General features: G+C 45.7%; 1 protein-coding gene across 2 annotated transcripts in view; it reads left to right on the top strand.

Annotated features, from left to right (window-relative positions):
* syt1a (synaptotagmin Ia) overlaps positions 1 to 23,623 on the top strand; it is a 345,191-nt gene that overhangs the window by 128,925 nt on the left and 192,643 nt on the right. For both annotated transcript variants that reach the window (XM_067999279.1, XM_067999278.1), the window contains exon 2: positions 7,728 to 7,770. The gene's annotated coding sequence lies outside the window, so the exon portion shown is untranslated. The remainder of the gene's footprint in view (positions 1 to 7,727; positions 7,771 to 23,623) is intronic.

The following is a 23,623-nucleotide window of genomic DNA, read 5'->3' as shown; positions in this document are numbered from 1 at the left end:
TGGATTGCTCGAGCAAAGAGCTGGCACAGGTACGATGGACCCAATGGCCTCCTTCTGTGCTGTAAACCTCTATGGAGTGCTGCATTATAGAAAATCCCATGTATGCCATTTAAAGAAGAGTAGGGTGTTCTCCGAGTGTTCTTCCCTCAACCAACATGTACTGGTCATTCATCTCTTTTGCTGAATGTGCAACAATATTTTTTTTCATTTGTTTTTGGCAAGGCAGCATTTATTCCTCATCCTTAGTTGCCCTGAGGCCATTAAGAGTCAAGAAATAAAGAAGAAAGAACTAACTTGCATTTCTATAGCGCCTTCCATGACATCAGGACGTCCCAAAGCACTTTACAGCCAATTAAGTCCTTTTGACGTGTAGTCACTGTTGTGATGTAGGAAACGTGCAGCCAATTTGCGCACAGCAAGATCCCACAAACAGCTATTTTTACAATAGCCAGATCACCTGTTTTTTTTTAAAGTGATGTTGGTTGAGGGATAAATATTGGCCAGGACACTGGGGAGAACTCCCCAGCTCCTCTTTTAAATAGTGCAATGGGATCTTTTACGTCCTGAGAGGGCAGACGGGGCCTCGGTTTAACTTCTCATCCGAAGGACGTAGTGTGGGACTGGAGTCACATGTGGGTCAGACTTGGTAGGAGTGAAGGACGCCAAGGAACAAGTATAGAGCTCCTTTCATCAGTGTTCCAGTGCTGGTTACATCTTTAAAGTTAGGGAAGAACTGATAGGACAGTGGACTCAGCTAAAATTAAAATGTTTAAAAATAAACTTGCCAGATGGCCTGGCTTTTTAAAACACAAAGTCACCGCAGTATCCGACTATCCCCTTCAGGTGGTCTCACATCTTGTCCATTGAAATGACTTGAGCTGAAATTAGCAGGGGTTGGATTCTGCAGTGATTCACCACAAAGCTGCAGGATAATCAGCTCAGGGAGAGGTGTTTGTTGTGACTTAATCCCTTAGTGATGCAGTAACATTCCTGCACCGAAATGAAACATTTATTCCGATTTTATGCAAAAATGTCCCACAGTCCCTACCTCTGTTTTCAAATACTTGGTGTTGCGAAAGCTGTTTTCTGTACGTTTCTAGATATAAATATTTGACTGCTCCGGTGGGATCACTGAGGTCGCATTAAGGATGCATCTCATCCAACGCTCTGCTGCCCGTATCCTAACTCGCACCATGTCCCGTTCACCCATCACCGATTTTACCCGACTGATTCACGTTCGTTGTTAAGTTGCGAATCCAGACTGGATCCGAATAAATCTGTGTAATTTTATAGTTCCATTTTAGACCTGCGATGAAATGGAATATATCCTGTGTGGGAGATACCTGCATCAGTGTCCAATCAGTGCCCCAAGCACTGAAAACTCTTTCTAGCATTTGAGGTGTCCACTCCTTTTCATTTCTACACCATGAATTTTAGACGATTAATCCAAATGTGATTCTAATCAAAAGGAAAGAACTTCAACATTTCTAATCCAACCACTTCCCATTCATTTCACTTCTGTGCTCTTTCCTCTTGTGCATCCCCGACTGTCATCGCTCCACCATTGGCGGCCATGCCTTCAGCTGCCTGGGCCCTAAGCTCTGTCCAAAAAACTCCCCAGAACGCAGAGGGGTAGATTTTAGTTTTTGCCGCCTGGGCTGTAACCTGGTAAAGTGGATCAATATTTATCCCTCAACCAACACCACAAAAAAAGATCATCTGGTCATTATCGCATTTGTGGGACCTTTCTGTGTGCAAATTGGCTGCCACATTTCCTACATTACAACAGTGCCTTATATAGAATTACATAAAACGTACAGCACAGATACAGGCCATTCGGCCCAACGGGTCCATACCAGTGTTTATGCTCCGCACGAGCCTCCTCCCTCCCTACCAGCATATCCTTCTATTCCTTTCTCCCTCATGTGTTTATCTAGTTTCCCCTTAAAGGCATCTACGCTATTCACCTCAACTACTCCTTGTGGTAGCGAGTTCCACATTCTAACCACTCTCTGGGTAAAGAAGTTTCTCCTGAATTCCCTATTGGGTTTATTAGTGACTATCTTATATTTATGGCCCCTAGTTCTGGTCTCCTCTGCAAGTGGAAACATCTTCCCTATGTCTACCCTATCAAACCCTTTCCTAATTTTAAAGACCTCTATCAGGTCACCCCTCAGCCTTCTCTTTTCTAGAGAAAAGAGCCCCAGACTACACTTCAAAAAAGTACTTTATTGTCTTTAAAGCGATTTGGGATAGCCTGAGGCTGTGAAAGTTGCTATAGAAATGCAAGATCTTTCTTTTTTCTTCTTCTGATTGGCCAGTTGATAGCCACGGGGCCATTGACTGAGCAGAACAAAAGGGGCAGTTAGAAGATATTTTTTCCATGCAGAGGGTTATTAGGACATGGGATGCTTTACCTCAAGGGGCTACTAATGCAGAGACTATGACATCATTTAAAATGGAATTGGATATGGGGAAAGGATGAGTGGATAGTTTCAGTTGAAGAGCTAGCAAAGGTGCAGTGAGGCGTGTGGCCTCCTTCTGTGCTGTGCTGTGACTAGGATTCCATCAGAACTTATCTGAAGCCACAGTTGATAACTAGTTAGGAGTCACTTTACACTCCGTCAGCTCAGTGAACACTGTTAATAGCTCCTTAAAGATCACGACTGGTTTCATCAGGTTAAATCAATTGGAATTGGAATTGTTTTCTGTAAGTTCGAATATTTATTCAATGTGCAGCTGTATATGGTATTACAAGTCTTGCCCAAGACACACTCTGTAAAATTTCATCCTGGTTTCACTGGGGTAGATTTAGGTCCAGAGCGGCTGGCCCGAACTTTTTAGATCCCACCTGATATCGATTCCATGGAAATCAGTGGAAGGAAAATCAAGTGCGGGATCTATAATGGACGTGCATTCAACTCTGCCAGATTATTTATATCTCAAGGGACATCACTAAAATCGATTATCTGGTAATGACTGGTCTGGCAGAGTGGAATGCACGCCCATTATAGAACTCGCACTTGATTTTCCTTCCATTGGTTTCCATGGAATCAAAATCAGGTGGGTTCTAAAAAGTTCGGGTGAGTCACTTCATCAGAATACAGCCCAGGTGATGAGAAACAAAAAAAATCTACCCCTCTGCGTTCAGTTACTGAAACAATCAGAGACTTCTCCTGGCCAATATTTATATCTCAACGAACGTCACTAAAATCGATTATCTGGCCATTATCTCATCGTTGTTTGCGGGAGCTTGCTGTGCGCAAATTGGCTGCCGCGTTTCCCTACATTACAACAGCGACTACAATTCAAAAAGTACTTTGTTGGCTGTAAAGCACTTTAGGATGTCCTGAGGTCGTGAAAGGCTCTATATAAATTGCAAGTTCATGGTGAGAGGACATCTCATTGAAACATATAAGGTTCCGAAAGGGCTAGACAGGGTAGATGCTGAGAAGCCGTTTCCCCAGGCTGGAGAGTCTAAAACTATGGGGCATAGTCTCAGGATAAGGGGTCGGCCATTTAGGACTGAGATAAGAAGGAATTTCTTCATTCGGAGGGTTGTGAATATTTGGAATTCTCTACCCCAGAGGGCTGTGGATGCTGAATCATTGAGTATATTCAAGACTGAGAGCAATAGATTTTTGGACTCTAAGGGAATCAACGGATATGGGGATCGGGCGGGAAAATGGAATTGAGGTCAAAGATCAGCCATGATCGTATTGAATGGTGGAGCAGGCTCGAGGAGTCATTTGGCCTACTCCTGCTCCTATTTCTTACGTTCTTTCTTTACCAGACTCACATTACTAAAATACAGGGCAATGCGGAGAGAGCATGGGAAGTGGGATTAGTTTTGGATTGCTCTAAGAAGGAGCCAACACAGACACGATGGGGCAAATGGCCTCCTTCTGTGCTGGAAATGTCTATGGGTCTATGGAATAGCAACAGTGAAAAGTTCTGAATTTTTTTTTCCTCTATCTTTAAAGTTTAAAGATTCATCGGTTCCATCATTTGACATATTGCTGCACAGATATTAATATTTCCAAACCTGGGAAACTGTGTACTGTAGTGACGGTGGTACTTGGCCTATCAGTGTCGGAGTCGTGACGTAGACTTGTAATATCAGCCACCATTAGAGTCTTGTGGGGAGAGACTGTCAGTTTTCATTACTTAGGTTGCCAGATGTTGCAAAACATTTCCATCACCATTTCCATCCAATCCCCACAGCTGTGTGCATGTGTTGCCACTTTTAAGAAAGAAAGAACTTTCATCACATCTCTCTGAAACGCCCTCAAACCATTTCACATTGAAGGAATTGCTCTGAAATACAGCTCCTGTGTTGTGTGGGTGAGCACCGCAGCCATCTTGTGGACAACAAGACACCACAAATGAGACGCAGGACCAGTTAATTGGTCTTTGGGGGTATTGGTTAAAGGCAGATTGTGAGCGTGACACCGGGAGTGCTTCCCTGTTCTTCAAATAGTGCCGTGGGATCTTTAGCATCCAGCCGAAGCGTCGAAAAAGTCAGAAGGAGCCTCACTTTAACGTCCCATCTGAAGCACGGCACCTCTGACTATGCAGCATCTCCTCACAAATATCAGCCTGGACTTCGTGGCACCAACTGAGTCAAATTGGCACTTCTCCATTCATTCTTCCCATAAGCACTCCCTCCATCTCAGCGTCAGCTTTCCATATGGTTCATACACAGTTGGCGCTCAATCTATCAGCTTCTCACTGTGACATCCTCTATAGCTACATGCACATTACGCCTCTTCATAACTTCAGTGTTTTCTGATAGGTGAGTGACTGTTTAGTGGGGTTTTCAATCATTTCTCCATTTTAAAATCGAAAAAAACTCAAATGATTGTAGATTCCCATTAGAATTTTATTGCATTAATGGCTAATAAGGTTTTGCCATCAATATGATGCATTTAAGGGGAAGCTAGATAAGCACATGAGGGAGAAAGGAATAGATGGATGTGCTGATAGGGTTAGACAAAGAGGGGTGCAGGAGGCTCATGTGGAGCATAAACGCCAGCATAGACCAGTGGGCCGAATGGCTGTAAATTCTATGTGATTCTATGTAATATAGATGTGGTAGTAATGCATGATATTACTAAAATGAAAATCATTTAAATATTTTCTTGAAATACATTAAAAATCTTGTGTGCACACATTTCCTATATACAAAACCAGACTTCCTGTTGTCATGCTTTCGTCACAATTTTGTGCCAACTTTTTCCATTATAAATTCCGATGTCCAGATTTAGAATGGAAATTGCTATGTAAACTTGTCACACTATAAATACACCCTCCTGACAGCAGTGGCACTGTGGTGCTACGGTTTTGTGTCTACCAGCTCCTCGGCCAGTACTACAGAGAAACACGGCTGCATATAGTGACACCACTAGTCCTGGCCTGAATGGAGGTGATTGGGTAATTCCCCCGTCAATCACACCTGGAGCCCGCACTGCTGTAAGTGACTGGGATTGATTTTATGCACAGAATTTCTATTATATAACTATCCTCCACTCACTGCCTTTTTGCTGGAGAAATCAACCTGCTTTTATCGGGAGAATTTGCTGTCGTTTTGGTCATGAGTTCTGTTTGTTGTAGTTCGTACAGACTCTGTTTAAATAGACTCTGTTTGCTGTGAGTCCTGCCATAAGTCCCACCCGCCTCCAACTCATTGGCAGATACAGTGGGGTCAATACACTCTGGAGAAACTCTTATGCTCCAACCAACTCTTCACTTCTCTGCTTCCCAAATTGTTGTAGGTTTTGCTACTTGCTACCAGTGCTGCCACTGAGTCAGAAGGTTGTGGGTTCAAGCCCCACTTCAAAGACTTGAAGGCTGACACTTCCAGTATGGTACCGAGGGAGTGCTGCAGTGTTGAAGGTGCCGTCTTTTTGGATGAGACGTTAAACCGAGGCCCCATCTTCCCTCTCAGCTGGACGTAAAAGACCCCATGGCAATATTTTGAAAAAGAAGAGCAGGGGAGTTCTCTCTGGTGTCCTGGGCCAATATTAATCCCTCAACAAACATCACTTAAAAAAAGATTATCTGGTCATTAATCTCATTTGCCATTTGTGGGAGCTTGCTGTTGATAAGATATTAAGGGGAACAGATAGGGTGGATAGAGAGAAACTATTTCCGCTGGTTGGGGATTCTAGGAGTAGGGGGCACAGTCTAAAAATTAGAGCCAGGCCTTTCAGGAGCGAGATTAGAAAACATTTCTACACACAAAGGGTTGTAGAAGTTTGGAACTCTCTTCCGCAAACAGCAATTGATACTAGCTCAATTGCTAAATTTAAATCTGAGATAGATAGCTTTTTGGCAACCAAAGGTATTAAGGGATATGGGTCAAAGGCGGGTATATGGAGTTAGATCACAGATCAGCCATGATCTTATCAAATGGCGGAGCAGGCACGAGGGGCTGAATGGCCTACTCCTGTTCCTATGTCCCTATGATCCTACAAATTGGCTGCCACGTTTCCTACATCACAACAGTGACTACACTTCAAAAGTATCTCTTTGGTTGTGAAGCACTTTGGGAGATCCTGATGTCATGAACAATGTAAGATAAATGCATGTTCTTCAGTTAATTGTATAAAATAATAACATTAAATCAATTTATTATATGAAAATAATAACTGTAGGTATGACTTTACATTGGGGACTGAACTACATCGCTGGTCCAATTAACCCAACCTTGTCACTTCCCCTCACCTGAAGTCCACACAGTTGGGAGTCTCCAAACGCAATGCCATCAGAGATCCATTAGTACTTTATTAAAATAATGCAGACTGTAGTAGAGATTTGAGGGGTCATTTTGTGAGGCTCCAATCCCAATTTGGAAACTGCGAGTCCCAGACTCGGCCCGATATTGTTATAGTCCCATCTCCACACCCCTCTAGTGATGTTCCATTGTGGGGGAGGAGCCTCACCAGATCACCCCTTTAAAATATACGGAGCGACTATTGACACCCCTGTGTCAGCCAATGAGTTGGAGGCGGGGCAGGTCTTGTGGTTTTAATTTACTCATAAACTACAGCAAGCAGAGTCTCCGAACTCAGGACCGAAACTACAGCAAACAGAGTCTCCGAACTCAGGACCGAAACTACAGCAAACAGAGTCTCCGAACTCAGGACCGAAACTACAGCAAACAGAGTCTCCGAACTCAGGACCGAAACTACAGCAAACAGAGTCTCCGAACTCAGGACCGAAACTACAGCAAACAGAGTCTCCGAACTCAGGACCGAAACTACAGCAAACAGAGTCTCCGAACTCAGGACCGAAACTACAGCAAACAGAGTCTCCGAACTCAGGACCGAAACTACAGCAAACAGAGTCTCCGAACTCAGGACCGAAACTACAGCAAACAGAGTCTCCGAACTCAGGACCGAAACTACAGCAAACAGAGTCTCCGAACTCAGGACCGAAACTACAGCAAACAAAGTCTCCCGAGCACAGCAAGATCATTTCTCCAGCAAAATGCAGTGAGTGGAGAATAGTTACATAACACAAATTCTGTGCGTAAAATCAACTCCAGTCACTTACAGCAGTGCAGTCTCCAGGCGTGATTGACGGTGGTATTAACCAATCATCTCCATTCAGGCCGGGACTTGTGGTGTCACCATATACAGCCTTTAATATATTACTAATGCAACAATAAAACTTTTCGGAGTTCTCCAAACAAATGTTTGAAATATTGTTTTTATTTTTGATAGGTTAGAGTGGAAGGAAGGGAGAGCAATTATTGAACACTCCACTGTAAGTATAAAATTAATTATATTGTGTTATATTAGAAAGTCTGCAAAAAGGATTTGACGGACATAATTGTTTAGTTTATCTGTTCTTCTGACCGAGCCTGCGAATCATCGTTGATGATTGATGGGTGATTCTGCGCTTCCGTCGGGAGCTGCGCTGACGGGGATCGCGGGTCGGTGGATCGGGGAGATAACGTTGTAGACCTGTCTCTGATCCACGCTCCCTGCCAGAGAGGCTGCCCGATGGGGAGTGAAATGACCACGGAATTGTCTCTTTACTCAGTTTAACGGTGAAGTAAAACCCTGTAAATTCAGTTTGGTTCATGACGTTGCTGTCGCCTCATGTTGACACTCTGAAACGGCACGGTTGTTATCAGTGAGGATAGTCAATGACGTCCAGCCAAGCGAGTGCTTATTTCCATTCCTTTAGAGTTGGTTGCGACCCATTCATCTCGTAATCCTTTCAGATAACCGCTAAAACATAACCTCGCAAAGCCCATCGCTTTACGGAGTGGAGCGATCAGGAGAATTCTGTCTATCTTCCAGTGTTTTGCTCTCTGTTCACTGTAAGGTTTTTCAAATGCTTGTTTGGACTGATGCAGTCAGCAAGATAACATTAACAAGACAGACAATGCCTGGGACATTGTGTTAAAGTGATTACTGGAACTATCATCAGTGTGATGTATACAGAGTAGATCTGTGCGTAAGCTTTATCTATTCTTAATCATTTGTGGAAAAAGATTAGGGGCTAGGATACAATCACCAGCTCACTTACATGTAAAGGTTTTTTTTGGAAATAATAGGTCTTTGAGTTCTAATCAAAGTGATCTCTAATCATAGTGTCAGCTGTGGCTCGGTGGGTAGCACACTTGCCTCTGAGTCAGATGGTCGTGGGTTAAAGTCACATTTCAGAGACGTGAGCTCGAAATCCAGGCTGACGCTCCCAGTGCCAGTACTGAGGGAGTGCTGCACTGTCGGAGGTGCCGTCTTTCAGATGAGATGTTAAACCGAGGCCCCGTCTGCCCTCTCAGCTGGATGTAAAAGATCCCACGGCCACTATTTCGAAGAAGAGCAGGCGAATTCTCCCCGGTGTCCTGGGCCAATATTTATCCCTCAACCAACATCAGTTTTAAAAAAAACAGATTATCTGGTCATTACCATGGTGCTGTTTATGGGATCTTGCTGTGCTCAAATTGGCTGCTGCGTTTCCTACATTACGACAATGATTACACTTCAAAAAATACCTCAATTGGCTGGAAAGCTGAGGCAAGAATACGACCAATTGAGCCACGGCTGACACTGCAATATGCAAAGCTTTACATTTATTATTATTGAATCTCATTTGTCTGTCCAATTGCATAGCCATCCTCAATCCATCTGAAACTCTTTGTGCTACATCCTTTTATTTTTATTGCTCTCCCTGTTGCAGTATCGTCAGCGAACCTGGCCGGCCTCCCATCTTCCACCCTCCATAAACTTGAGCTCATCCAAAACTCTGCTGCCCGTATCCTAACTCGCACCAAGTCCCGTTCACCCATCACCCCCTGTGCTCGCTGACCTACATCGGCTCCCGGTCCGGGAACGCCTCGATTTTAAAATTCTCATCCTTGTTTTCAAATCCCTCCATGGGCTCGCCCTTTCCGACTCTGTAACCTCCTCCGGCCCTACAACCCTCCGAGATCTCTGCGCTCTGAATTCCAATTCTGGCCTCCTGCGCATCCCCGATTTTAATCGCTCCGCCATTGGCGGCCCTAAGCTCTGGAATTCCCTCGCTCTCCTCCTTTAAGAAGCTCCTTGAAACCTATCTCTTTGACCAAGCTTTTGGTCACCTGTCCTAATATCTCCTTACGTGGCTCGGTGTCAAATTTTGTTTGAAAACGCTGCTGCGGAACACCTTGGGGCGTTTTGTACTACGTTAAAGGGTGCTATATAAATGCAAGTTATTGTTGTTGAACCTTGGCTGCTGTTACAGAATCATAGAATCCGACAGCACTGAAGGAGACCATTTGGCCCATCCTACCTGTGCCAGCTCATTGAAAGACCGATCCAATAAGTCCCACTCCCCTCCTCTTTCCCCCGTTGCCCTGCAAATTTTTCCTTTTCAAGTATTTATCCAATTCTCTTTTGAAAGTTACTATTGAATCTGTTTCCACCGCCCTTTCAGGCAGTGCAACTACATTCATAAAAAAAATTCTCCTCATCTCCCCCCTGCCCCCCACCCCTCAAGCTCATTTGCCAATTAATCAATGCACATTGGAAGTAACAGAGGCTCAAAATGCCTCTGGATTCCACTCGAGACATCTCCCCCCGCCCCCGCCACACGCCTTCTCCCCCCCCCCACCAGGCCTTCTCTCCCCCCCACGCCTTCTCCGCCCCCACGTCCTCTCCGCCCCACGTCCTCTCCCTCCCCAAGCCTTCTCCCTACCCACGTCCTCTCCCCCCCCCCCCCACGCCTTCCCCCCCCCCCCCCACGCCTTCTCCCCCCCCCCACGCCTTCTCTCCCCCCCCACGCCTTCTCCCCCCCCCACGCCTTCTCCCCCCCCCCACGCCTTCTCCCCCCCCCCACGCCTTCTCCCCCCCCCCACGCCTTCTCCCCCCCCCACGCCTTCTCTCCCCCCACGCACTCTCCCCCCCCCACGCCTTCTCCCCCCCCCACGCCTTCTCCCCCCCCCCACGCCTTCTCTCCCCCCCCACGCCTTCTCCCCCCCCCCACGCCTTCTCCCCCCCCCCACGCCTTCTCCCCCCCCCACGCCTTCTCCCCCCCCCCCACGCCTTCTCCCCCCCCCACGCCTTCTCCCCCCCCCCACGCCTTCTCTCCCCCCACGCCTTCTCCCCCCCCCCACGCCTTCTCCCCCCCCCACGCCTTCTCCCCCCCCCACGCCTTCTCACCCCCCCCCACGCCTTCTCCCCCCCCCCACGCCTTCTCACCCCCCCCATGCCTTCTCCCCCCCCCCACGCCTTCTCCCCCCCCCCACGCCTTCTCTCCCCCCCACGCCTTCTCTCCCCCCCCACGCCTTCTCCCCCCCCACGCCTTCTCCCCCCCCCCACGCCTTCTCTCCCCCCCACGCCTTCTCTCCCCCCCCACGCCTTCTCCCCCCCCACGCCTTCTCCCCCCCCCCACGCCTTCTCTCCCCCCACGCCTTCTCCTCCCCAGTCCGACATTATAGCTCTCTAGAGCAGTCTCTATTTCCTGTTTTCTTTTTCAACCAACTTCTCCAGCCCAATTTTCTACCCTGGATTCCTCTGGCTTTTAGTTTAATTTCTTTGTGCTAAGTGCAGTTCAGAGCACTGAGCTGCTGAACCTCTATTATATCCAGCAGCACGACACACACTGCACTCTGCCTCGGTGAGTTTTGGAGCTCTGTGTAATTAACCCCGTGTATGGCAGTGAAACGCTGTTCATTTCACTGATTTGATTGTTTTCAGCAAAATGCATCGCAAGAGTTGAGTTCAGAGATACAACTGCAATGTACAATTAGATCAGATCTGTTGACGGAGTCTAAATGTTATTTCAATTAATTCTCGGGATGTGGGTGTCGCTGGCAAGGCTGGCATTTATTGCCTGTCTCTAGATGCCGTGAGTGCCTTGCTGGGCCACTTCAGAAGGCAGCTGAGAGTCAACCACATTATGTGACTCCAGTCCCACACCGGGTAAGGACAGCAGGTCCTAACAACAACAACTTGCATTTACATAGCGCCTTTAACATAGTAAAACGTCCCAAGGCGCTTTAACAGACATTAGTGAACCAGTCGGGTTTTTACGACAATCCACAATAGCTTCATCTTCACTTTTATTGATACCAGATTTTTATTCCCCGATTTGCTTTTTTAAACTGAGTTCCAGTTCTCAAACTGCCATGGTGGGATTTGAACTCCCGTTTATCTAGATTATTAATCAAGTAACATAACCACTACACTACCGTGCCCTAATATTGAATCTGCTATGGGTAATCTTTCATTTTGTCTGCTCTTACTGAGACAAACCGGAATTTCAAAGGGCGGATTTTCTTCCTGGTGCCCTTGGCATAAAGGGTTAACCGGGTGCAATGGGTTGATTGACGCCCTAATGAACCATGATCAATGTTCTGTCTATTTAAATGAATAGGCAGAAATTGGGCAGGCTATGTTAGGGGCAGGCAATCCTGCTCACCCGATACTCTTCTAAATGCCCCACCCGAGCAGTTATTCAGTGGCCAAGTGCAGAAGAGAAAAATCTGCTGCCATAAGCCTGATACTCAGTTTGAACAGCAAAGATTTGCTCTTTCTACTGTGTTATCAAAAAATGGTGTTTAATAAAATTGCCAATGTGCTTTGTTCAGATTCAATTCTAAACTGTATAGAAGGGTTACTGTCCTCGAAATGAGCTTGTTTGGGGGTTTTGAGTTGTTGGATAGTAACAGTTTCGGGCAGGACCTCCGGCTCGTCTAGTCTACCTATCCACGGTATTCCCTTGGTGAATTTCTGCTAACCCTGAATCCCATTTGTTGACGAGAACCTGTCTAGTTCATTCTTGAAACCCGTTAATGTTCCTTGTTCCACCGCCCATGCCGGTAATCTGTTCCACGTATTGACAACTCTTTTGGTAAAATAATTAAAATGTTTCTCCTCCAATTCCTATTTTCTTAATTTGTAAATGTGACTGAGACTCAATATCCTCTCTTTGCTTTACCTAACATAGTGGGGAAGGGGTGGAAGTGACATGTTAAATATTCCAAGGCCTTGAGCTTCAGAGAGCCTGGCAAAGAGTTGATTTATTCTTCCTTTCTTCTCACCTCATTTTCAAACGAGTTCTCTCCCAGGTGGCACAGTTTGGTGTAACTATGTGATGTGACGTGGAGATACGTTACTCGGGTTATTATAGGGAGGAGCCCTGCTGAGACCAACTGTTCTCCTGCATAACATGCAGCAAACACTGACGGAACAAACCTCCTCCCCCCCCCCCAACCGCAGACCATTCTAGAAGTCTGACTTCTTATTGGAGAGTTGGCTTCATGTTCGAGAAGGTCCCCCAATGCCCACTTGACTGTGTAGGGTAGGGAATTCATTACTTAGCAAAAGAAAATTACATTTTCTCCCCATTTTAAGCTCCTCCTGATATTTCCACCATGCCTTGGCTGAGAGGGCAGGTCTACTCCTAGTTTCACGCATCAGAAGGGGACATCAGGAGTTTGACCGCGTGTCTGAACTTCAAATTTGCACTCCCCGTCACATGAGGCTCTGAGTCGGGAGCACGAAAGGTGAAAATTTACCCCCGGGAGTTTCACACAATAGCCATCTACTAGAAGGGGTGCAAAGGCCGATACAGTCACTCGGTGCTTTCCCTTCCCTCGATCCCTCAAGGTCCACACCCTGGCACTCAATCGGTAGCTAATTTGGTTTCTCTGGGCTTATGGAGTATTACTATTTTAGTCCTTCCATGTCTATGCTCCATAAAATTTGTATGTGTGCGTGTGTATACTTGTGTGTGTTCATATGGCAGGCCGGAGGAGGAGGAAGAAGAGGGGAACGTGGAGTTAGATTTCTTTGGTCCCAGATGTTAGGTGGACCTCGTTGGAGGCTGTACGTCACAGCTGGGTTTCCATTCTTTGGTCCTAAGGAAGATAGTCCCTGAGCCGCTCCCAATCCAGCCCTTGAAACCCAGGCAACTCAATGCTGTTTGAGCTTCTATTTCATATTTATTGGTTTGTCTTGTTTCAATGTCTTAGCACTGTTAACGTAGAAACAGAAATATAGAAAATAGGAGCAAGAGTAGGCCATTCGGCCCTTCGGGGCTGCTCCGCCATTCAAAATGATCATGGCTGATCGTCTAACTCAGTACCCTGTTCCCGCTTTTTCCCCATATCCCTTGATCCCTTTAGCATTAAGAAATATATCTATCTCCTTTTTGAATACATCTAATGACTTGGCCTCCACTGCCTTCTGTGGTAGAGAATTCCACAGGTTCACCACCCTCTGAGTGAAGAAATTTCTCCTCATCTCAGTTCTAAATGGCATACCCCGTATCCTGAGACTGTGACCCCAGGTTCTGGACTCCCCAGCCATCGGGAATATCCTCCCTGCATCTAGTCTGTCTAGTCCTGTTAGAATTTTATATGTTTCGATGAGATCACCTCTCATCTTCTAAACTCTAGTGAATATAGGCCTAGTCGACCCAATCTCTCCTCATTTGTCAGTCCTGCCATCCCAGGAATCAGTCTGGTAAACCTTCGTTGCACTCCCTCCATGGCAAGGACATCCTTCCTCAGATAAGGAGACCAAAACTGCACACAATACTCCAGATGTGGTCTCACCAAGGCCCTGTATAACTACAGTAAGACATCCTTGCTCCTGTACTCAAATCCTCTTGCAATGAAGGCCAACATACCATTCGCCTTCCTAACTGCTTGCTGCACCTGAATGCTCGCTTTCAGTGACTGGTGTACAAGGACACCCAGGTCTTGTTGCACCTCCCCTTTTCCCAATCTATCACCATTCAGATAATAATCTATCTTTCCGTTTTTACAACCAAAGTGGATAACCTCACATTTATCCACGTTATACTGCATCTGCCATGTTCTTGCCCACTCACCCAACTTGTCTAAATCACATTAGAGCCTCTTTGCATCCTCCTCACAGCTCACATTCCACCCCAGCTTTGTGTCGTCTGCAAACTTGAAAATGTTACATTTAGTTCCCTCTTCCAAATCATTGATATATATTGTGAATAGCTGGGGCCCAAGCACTGATCCCTGCGGTACCCCACTAGTCACTGCCTGCCACCCGGAAAAAGACCCGTTTATTCCTACTCTCTGTTTCCTGTCTGTCAACCAATTCTCAATCCATGCCAGTATATTTCCCTTTAATTCCATGTGCTTTAATTTTTCTCTTGTGTGGGACCTTATCAAAAGCCTTCTGAAAATCCAAGTACACCACATCCACTGGTTCTCCCCTATCTATTCTACTAGTTACATCCTCAAAAAACTCCAGTAGATTTGTTAAGCATGATTTCCCTTTCATAAACCCATGCTGACTTTGTCCAATCCTGTTAATGCCCTCCAAGTGTTCTGTTATCACATCTTTTATAATAGACTCTAGCATTTTACCCACTACTGATGTTAGACTAACTGGTCTGTAATTCCCTGTTTTTTCTCTCCCCCCTTTTTTAAATAGTGGGGTTACATTTGCCACCCTCCAATCTGTAGGAACTGTTCCAGAGTCTATAGAATTTTGGAAGATGATCACCAATGCATCCACCATTTTCAGGGCCACTTCCTTTAGTACTCTGGGATGTAGATTATCAGGCCCTGGGGATTTGTCAGCCTTTAGCCCCATTAATTTCCCTAGCACTATTTTTTTTACTAACACTGGTTTCCTTCAGTTCCTCCCTCTCACTAAACCCTTGGTTCCCTAACATTTCTGGAAGGTTATTTATGTCCTCCTTTGTGAAGACAGAACCAAAGTATGCATTTGATTGTTCTGCCATTTCTTTGTTCCCCATGATGATTTCCCCCATTTCTGACTGTAAGGGACCTACATTTGTCTTCACTAATCTTTTTCTCTTGACATATTTATAGAAGCTGTTCACCTTATTGGTGGATAAATCTTAAATCAGTATACCAACAATAACAACAACTTGCATTTATATAGCGCCTTTAACGTAGTAAAACGTCCCAAGGCGCCCTCACACGGACGTTTTCAATCAAAATTTGACACCGAGCCACATAAGGAAGATATTAGGACAGGTAGCCACAAGCTTGGTCAAAGAGGTAGGTTTTAAGGAGTGTCTTGAAGGAGGAGAGAGAGTTTGAGAGACTTCGGAGGGAATTCCAGAGCTTAGGGCCTAAACCTGTGTAAACAAGCTGAGAGGGCAAAGGAAACAGCCGATGGAGATTGGGAGATCAAAAACTGAAGCATTAATTCTGTCACCTAGTTGGTCGACAGTAGCGTTTTGTTCAATGCAAACGTACCTTTCAGCTGTTACCATCGAAATAGAAACCTTCCCCTAGCGTACAATGGTTTTGAAATTCTTACGTTTTTTCTGTCTGTCAGAGGAAGAAAAATAGATGGAAGGAAGGAGATTGAAAGATAATGGGGGCGGGGGGCGGGGGGAGCAAAAGAGTGCGACGCAGATACTCAAACTGATATTTGCACCTTTTCGCTTGCACATCACATCATGAGAAAAATGGGCAGCATTGAACGAGAAAAAGCCCAATTAACCCATCAAGCCATTTTATCACGGATTCTACCCAACCTGTCCAATCTCTTTCATAGAATCATAGGAATGACACACAGAAGCAGGCCATTCAGCCCATCGCACCTGTGCCAGTGCTAGCTCTTCAACTGGAGATACCCTTCAATACTCTTCACTTTGTGGTGTTTTATCTAATTACTTCTTAAATGTCACGATTGTCCCAATTCAGTGGTCACTTGTAGCAATGTGTTCTGTATATTATTAAGCTTTCGCAGAGAAAATATTCTTCCAACCTGCCCCTTTCTGCTTTCAGTACTAATCGTCAGTTTGTACCCCTTGTTACCAATCCGCTCGCCAATGGGAATATCCTTTAACCGTTTACTCTCCCAAACCCTGTCATCAACAACAACATCTTTTAACAGTTTTGAATGTATTTTGGTGGTGTTTGTTATAGTTAACCAGGAAAGGGGACACAAGGGCGGGGAATTTCCTGGGAACTGCTCCCACACCTCTGCTGTAACTTGACGTGGGCTTTCTGGTGAAATGGAGTGTCGGAGCAGTAGCAGGTCATCAACAACAACAACAACAACAACAACAACAACAACCATTTATATAGCGTCTTTAACGTAGTAAAACGTCCCAAGGTGTTTCCCAGGTGCGTAATCAAACATAAGGAGACATTAGGACAGGTGACCAAAAGCTTGCTCAAAGAGGTCTTAAAGGAGGAGAGAGAGGTAGGGAGACAAAGAGGTATGGAGGAAATTCCTGGCCATGTTGAAGGTTTGCATATGTCTGGCTGGTCGTGGTTGAGTCCCACTGACGAAGCTCACACGCACCAGTACCCTACCCACACACACACGGTAAGGGTGTGTTTACACCACAACCTCAAGGGTGTGTTTATCTTAGCTAAGGAAGGATATACTTGCCTTGGAGGCGGTGCAACGAAGGTTCACTAGATTGATTCCTGGGATGAGAGGGTTGCCCTATGAGGAGAGATTGATTAGAATGGGCCTATATTCTCTGGAGTTTAGAAGAATGAAAGGTGATTGAATTGATATGTGTAAGATTCTGAGAGGGCTTGACAGCGTAGATGCTGAGAGGCTGCTGCCCTTGGCTGAGGAGTCTAGAACTAGGGGACACAGTCTCAGGATAAGAGGTGGGTGATTTAGAACTGGGATGAGGAGGAATCTCTTCCTTATCAGAAGGTTGTGAATCTTTGGAATTCTCTACCCCAGAGGGCTGTGGATGCTCAGTCATTGAGTATATTCAAGGCTGAGATTAATAGAGTTTTGGACTCTAAGGGAACCAAGGGATATGGGGATCGGGCGGGAAAGTGGAGTTGAGGCCAAAGATCAGCCATGATCTTATTGAATGGCGGAGCAGGCTCGAAGGGCAGTATGGCCTAGTCCTGCTGCTATTTCTTATGTTCTTATGTACAGCACAACTTCAAGATTGTGACCCCGGAGGATGTTAAAGTTGCAGTACAAATCAGGGGTTAACTGACCCCAGGGAGAAATTGTGTGAGACTCTCTGTGGGTGTAGTCTGACACCACTCAGTTAAAGAAAAAGTCTTAAAGTCTTGCATTTATATAGCGCCAATCCAAAGATTTGAGCACATAATCCAGGCTGACACTCCCAGTGCAGTACTGAGGGAGTGCTGCGCTGTCGGAGGTGCCGTCTTTCGCAGGAGACGTTAAACCGAGGCCCCATCTGCCCTCTCAGGTGGATATATAAAAATTCCAAGGCATGTTTTGAAGAAGAGCAGGGGAGTCCTCCTCAGTGCCCTGGCCAATATTTATCCCTCAACCAACATCATTAAAACAGATTATCTGGTCATTAACACATTGCTGTTTGTGGGACCTTGCTGTGCTTAAATTGGCTGCCGCATTTCCTACAGTACAACAGTGACCACACTTCAAAAAGTACTTCATTGGCTGTAAAATGCTTTGGGATGTCCTGAGGTCGTGAAAGACAATGTATAAATTCAATTTCTTTTTTTTTACTGGCGTGCCGAGACTGGAAGATCTGATAAAACGTGACACTGATCTTATCGAATAAACACAATGGAGCAACAGAAAAAGGTTCTTTTTCCTTTGTCTGAGTGGTTGATAGTGAGGAGGAAAGCTGTAGACTGCAGGAAGATATCAATGGACTGGTCAGGTGGGCAGAAAAGTGGCAAATGGAATTCAGTCCAGAGAAGTGTGAGATAATGCATTTGGGGAGGACAAACAAGGCAAGGGAGTACACAATAAATGGCAAGTAACATTCGTGCCAGACAAGTGCCAGGCAATGACCATCTCCAACAAGAGAGAGTCTAACCACCTCCCCTTGACATTCAACGGCATTACCATCGCCAAATCCCCCACCATCAATATCCTGGGGGTCACCATTGACCAGAAACTTAACTGGACCAGCCACATAAATACTGTGGCTACAAGAGCAGGTCAGAGGCTGGGTATTCTGCGGTGAGCGACTCGCCTCCTGACTCCCCAAAGCCTTTCTACCATCTACACGGCACAAGTCAGGAGTGTGACAGAATACTCTCCACTTGCCTGGATAAGTACAGCTCCAACATTACTCAAGAAGCTCGACACCATCCAGGACAAAGCAGCCCGTTTGATTGGCACCCCATCCACCACCCTAAACATTCACTCCCTTCACCACTGGTGCATTGTGGCTGCAGTGTGTACCATCCACAGGATGCACTGCAGCAACTCGCCAAGGCTTCTGCGACAGCACCTCCCAAACCCGCGACCTCTACCACCTAGAAGGACAAGAGCAGCAGGCACATGGGAACACCACCACCTGCACGTTCCCCTCCAAGTCACACACCATCCCGACTTGGAAATATATCGCCGTTCCTTCATCGTCACTGGTTCAAAAACCTTGAACTCCCTTCCTAACAGCACTGTGGGAGAACCTTCACCACACGGACTGCAGCGGTTCAAGAAGGTGGCTCACCACCACCTTCTCAAGGGCAATTAGAGATGGGCAATAAATGCCGGCCTCGCCAGCGACGCCCACATCCCATGAACGAATAAAAAAAAAAAAAAAATTGAAGGATACTGTGAGGTGTAGAGGAACAGAGGGACCTTGGAGTGCATGTCCACAGATCCCTGAAGGTAGTGGGACAGGTAGATAAGGTGGTTAAAAGGCATATGGGATACTTTCCCTTATTAGCCGAGGCATGGAATATAACAGCAGGAAGGTTATGCTAGAACTGTAAAAAAGAACACCAGTTAGACTATAGCTTGAGTACTGCATACTGTTCTGGTCACCACATTACAGGAAAGATGTGATTGCACTAGAGAGGGTACAGAGATTTCTGAGGATGTTGCCAGAACTGAAGAATTTTAGCCATGAGGAAAAAGTGGATAGATTGGGGTTGTTTTCATTGGAACAGAGGAGGCTGAGGGGTGATTTAATTGAGGTGTATAAAATTATGAGGGGCCTAGATAGAGTGGATAAAAAGGACCTATTTCCCTTAACAGAGGGGTCAGTGACCAGGGGGCATAGATTTAAAGCAATTGGTAGAAGGATTAGAGGGGAGCTGAGGAGAATTTTTTTCACCCAGAGGGTGGTGGGGGTCCGGAACTCACTGCCTGAAAGGGTGGGAGAGGCAGAAACCCTCAACTCATTTAAAAAGCACTTGGATGTGCACTTGAAGTGCCGTAACCTACAGGGCTACGGACCAAGTGCTGGAAAGTGGGATTAAGCCGGATAGCTCTTTTTCGGCCGGCAGGGACACAATGGGCCGAATGGCCTCCTTTTGTGTCATAACTTTCTCTGATTCTATGATTCTGTCATCGAAATTATTGTTGGAGGAGGAGGAATGTGAGCCAGAGAAGGTCAGATTTGGCTTTGAGAGTCAGCAACTGTGCCAAGAGGAAATATAGAAGGCAGGTGTGACAAATGGTAGTTCAAAGAATGTACAGTGTTGATTAGCATACTTAAGTGCAACAAGATCATTAATACTGAATGATTTACAGCATCCTGTCGCTTTCATCAGTCAAAGTCAAATATACTTTGTTAAGCTTTAACGGTTAAGATTCCTATGTTCCACAGGCAATCTCTATCTAAATCTAGTCCGGATCTTTTATGTTGGTTCTGTTCCGCAGATTAACTGGCCCATCTAATACGACAGTCACAAAACAACATTTTCCCCAAAGTTAAACAAAGTCGGAAATTTAACATTTACGTGATCTCATTTGCATATTTTAATTGACTTAATTACACATCAAAGCTTTTCTCATGATTGTTGTGATATTTTTATAAATATTCATGAGAATGAACACATGCTAAGATTTTGGGATTCCTGACTCGCTTTCTTGACCTATATTCAGAGCAGTATAAGCATCATCGAATGGTACAGCACAGAAGGAGGCCATTCAGCCCACCATGCCTGTGCTGGCTCTTTGAAAGAGCTATCCAATTAGTCCCACTCCCCCACTCTTTCCCCATAGCCCTGCAAATTTTTCCTTTTCAAGTATTTACCCAATTCCCTTTTGAAAGTTACTATTGAATCTGCTTCCACCGCCCTTTCAGGCAGCGCATTCCAGATCATAACAACTTGCTGCATAAAATAAATTCTCCTCCTCTCCCCTCCTGGTTCTTTTGCTAATTACCTTAAATCTGCAGTGATTTGAGTGAAGAATTAGCATATCTGGCAGAGGTAAAGGAGGCAAAGGATTGGGTGAAGGCGGTGCACAGGTAGGACTATATTTTTCGACTGGGCTATTTCAGGTACAAGCACTTATTGTGTTACATTTACATCAAAATATGTAGAAGTTACAACACGGAAACAGGCCATTCGACCCAACCAGTCCGTGTCGGTATTTACCCTCCATGCGAGCAAATAGTTCTAATCATATTTATTTATTTATATTCATTCTGGGGATGTGGTTGTCGCTGGCAAGGCCGGCATTTATTGCCCATCCCTAGTTGCCCTGAGAAGGTGGTGGTGGGCCTTCTTCTTGAACAACTGGTAGCGGGTTTGAGACAACTGAGGGGCTTGCTAGGCCACTTCAGAGGGCAGTTAAGAGTCAATCACGTTGGTATGGGATTGGAGTCACATATAGGTCCAAACTGGGTAAGGACGGCAGGTTTCCTTTCCTGGAGGGTGTCGAAGCAGCTGGTGAACCCTCTGGCCCCTCCTGTTCCAATTAATCTCCTGAACATAAGAAATGGGAGCAGGAGTAGGCCATACGGCCCCTCGAGCCTGCTCCGCCATTCAGTGAGTTCATGGCTGATCTTCGACCTCAACTCCACTTTCCCGCCCTATCTCCATATCCCTTGATTCCCTTAGAGTCTGAAAATCTATCGATCTCAGCCTTGAACATACTCAATGACTGAACATCCACAGCCCTCTGGGGTAGAGAATTCCAAAGATTCACAACCCTCTGAGTGTAGAAATTTCTCCTCATCTCAGTCCTAAATGGCCGTCCCCCTATCCTGAGACTATGCCCCATGGTTCCAGGCTCTCCAGCCAGGGGAAACAGCCTCTCAGCATCTACCCTGTCGAGCCCTCTCAGAATCTTACATGTTTCAATGAGGTCACCTCTCATTCTTCTGAGTCCCAGATAGTTCAGGCCCATTCTACTCAATCTCTGCTCATAGGACAACCCTCTCATCCCAGGAATCAATCTAGTGAACAAAGGAGGCAATCAACTGTCAAACCTCGAAGAAGACAATGACATTTCTCCCAAGCCCCCTCAATGGTAATAGAACAAAACTCTTGAATTCTAAGGCAACCAGTCAACGTACACAACAACAACAACTTGCATTTATTTAGCGCCTTTAATGTAGTAAAACGTCCCAAGACGTTTCACAGGAGCGATTATCAATCATAACTTGACACTAGGCCACATAAGGAGATATTAGGACAGGTGACCAAAAGCTTGGTCAAAGAGGTAGATTTTAAGGTGCGTCTTAAAGGAGGAGAGAGAGGCGGAGATGTTTAGGGAGGGAATTCCAGAGCTTATGGCGTAGGCAGCTGAAGGCACGGCCGCCAATGGTGAAGCGATTAAAATCAGGAAAGGGTAAGAGGCCAGAATTGGAGGAGCGCAGAGAATGCGGGGGATTGTAGGGCTGGAGGAAGTTACAGAGATAGGGAGGGGCGAGGCCTTGGAGGGATTTGAAAACAAGGATGAGAATTTTAAAGTCGAGGTGTTGCTGGACCGGGAGCCAATGTAGGTCAGCGAGCACAGAGAGGTGATGGGTGAATGGGACTCAGTGCGAGTTAGGATACGAGGCAGATACGGACACTCGCAACGTTGGCCAGTTGTGTTCCACAGATGAATCATCTGTGGCCCCCAGCAATGCAGCAACCATCATATCTCTCTTCATCCTAAAAACCTTCCCATTCATCCTCAGAGACTGTAAAAGAAAGGAAGACTTGCAATGATATATCACCTATCATGACCTCGGGACGTCCCAAAGTGCTTACAGCCAATTAAGTACTTTTTTGAAGTGCAGTCACTGTTGTAATGTAAGAAACGTGGCAGCCAATTTGTGCACAGCAAGATCCCACAAACAGCAATCTGATAATGACCAGATAATCTGTTTTAGTGATGTTGGTTAGAACATAAGAACATAAGAAATTGGAGCAGGAGTAGGCCAATCGGCCCCTCGAGCCTGCTCCGCCATTCAATAAGATCATGGCTGATCTGATCCCAACCACAAATCTAAAGAACACAAGAAGTCGGAGCAGGACCCGGCCACATAGCCCCTGGGCCCTCTCCGCCACCCACAGGGCATTGACCGATCCGAACTCAGCTTCATGTCCAATTTCCTGCCCGCTCCCCATAACCCCTAATTCCCTTTACTTCTAGGAAACTGTCTATTTCTGTTTTAAATTTATCTAATGATGTAGCTTCCACAGCTTCCTGGGGCAGCAAATTCCACAGACCTACCACCCTCTGAGTGAAGAAGGTTCTCCTCATCTCAGTTTTGAAAGAGCAGCCCCTTATTCTAAGATTATGCCCCCTAGTTCTAGTTTCACCCATCTTTGGGAACATCCTTACGGCATCCACCCGATCAAGACCCTTCACAATCTTATATGTTTCAATAAGATCGCCTCTCATTCTTCTGAACTCCAATGAGTAGAGTCCCAATCTACTCAACCTCTCCTCATATGTCCGCCCCCTCATCCCCGGGATTAACCGAGTGAACCTTCTTTGTACTGCCTCGAGAGCAAGTATGTCTTTTCTTAAGTATGGAGACCAAAACTGTATGCAGTATTCCAGGTGCGGTCTCACCAATACCTTATATAACTGCAGCAATACCTCCTTGTTTTTATATTCTATCCCCCTAGCAATAAAAGCCAACATTCCGTTGGCTTTCTTGATCACCTGCTGCACCTGCATACCAACTTTTTGATTTTCTTGCACTAGGACCCCCAGATCCCTTTGTACTGCAGTACTTTCCAGTCTCTCGCCATTAAGAAAATAACTTGCTCTCTGATTTTTCCTGCCAAAGTGCATAACCTCACATTTTCCAATATTATATTGCATCTGCCAAATCTCCGCCCACTCACCCAGCCTGTCTATATCCCCTTGCAGGTTTTTTATGTCCTCCTCACTCTCTACTTTCCCTCCCATCTTTGTATCATCTGCAAATTTTGATATGTTGCACTCGGTCCCCTCCTCCAAATCGTTAATATAGATTGTAAAGAGTTGGGGACCCAGCA

The sequence above is a fragment of the Heptranchias perlo genome, chromosome 18 (assembly GCF_035084215.1).
Source record: "Heptranchias perlo isolate sHepPer1 chromosome 18, sHepPer1.hap1, whole genome shotgun sequence".
Lineage (NCBI taxonomy): Eukaryota > Metazoa > Chordata > Chondrichthyes > Hexanchiformes > Hexanchidae > Heptranchias > Heptranchias perlo.
The sequence above is the reverse complement of the archived record's forward strand: the minus strand, read 5'-3'. Positions and strand labels throughout refer to the sequence as shown.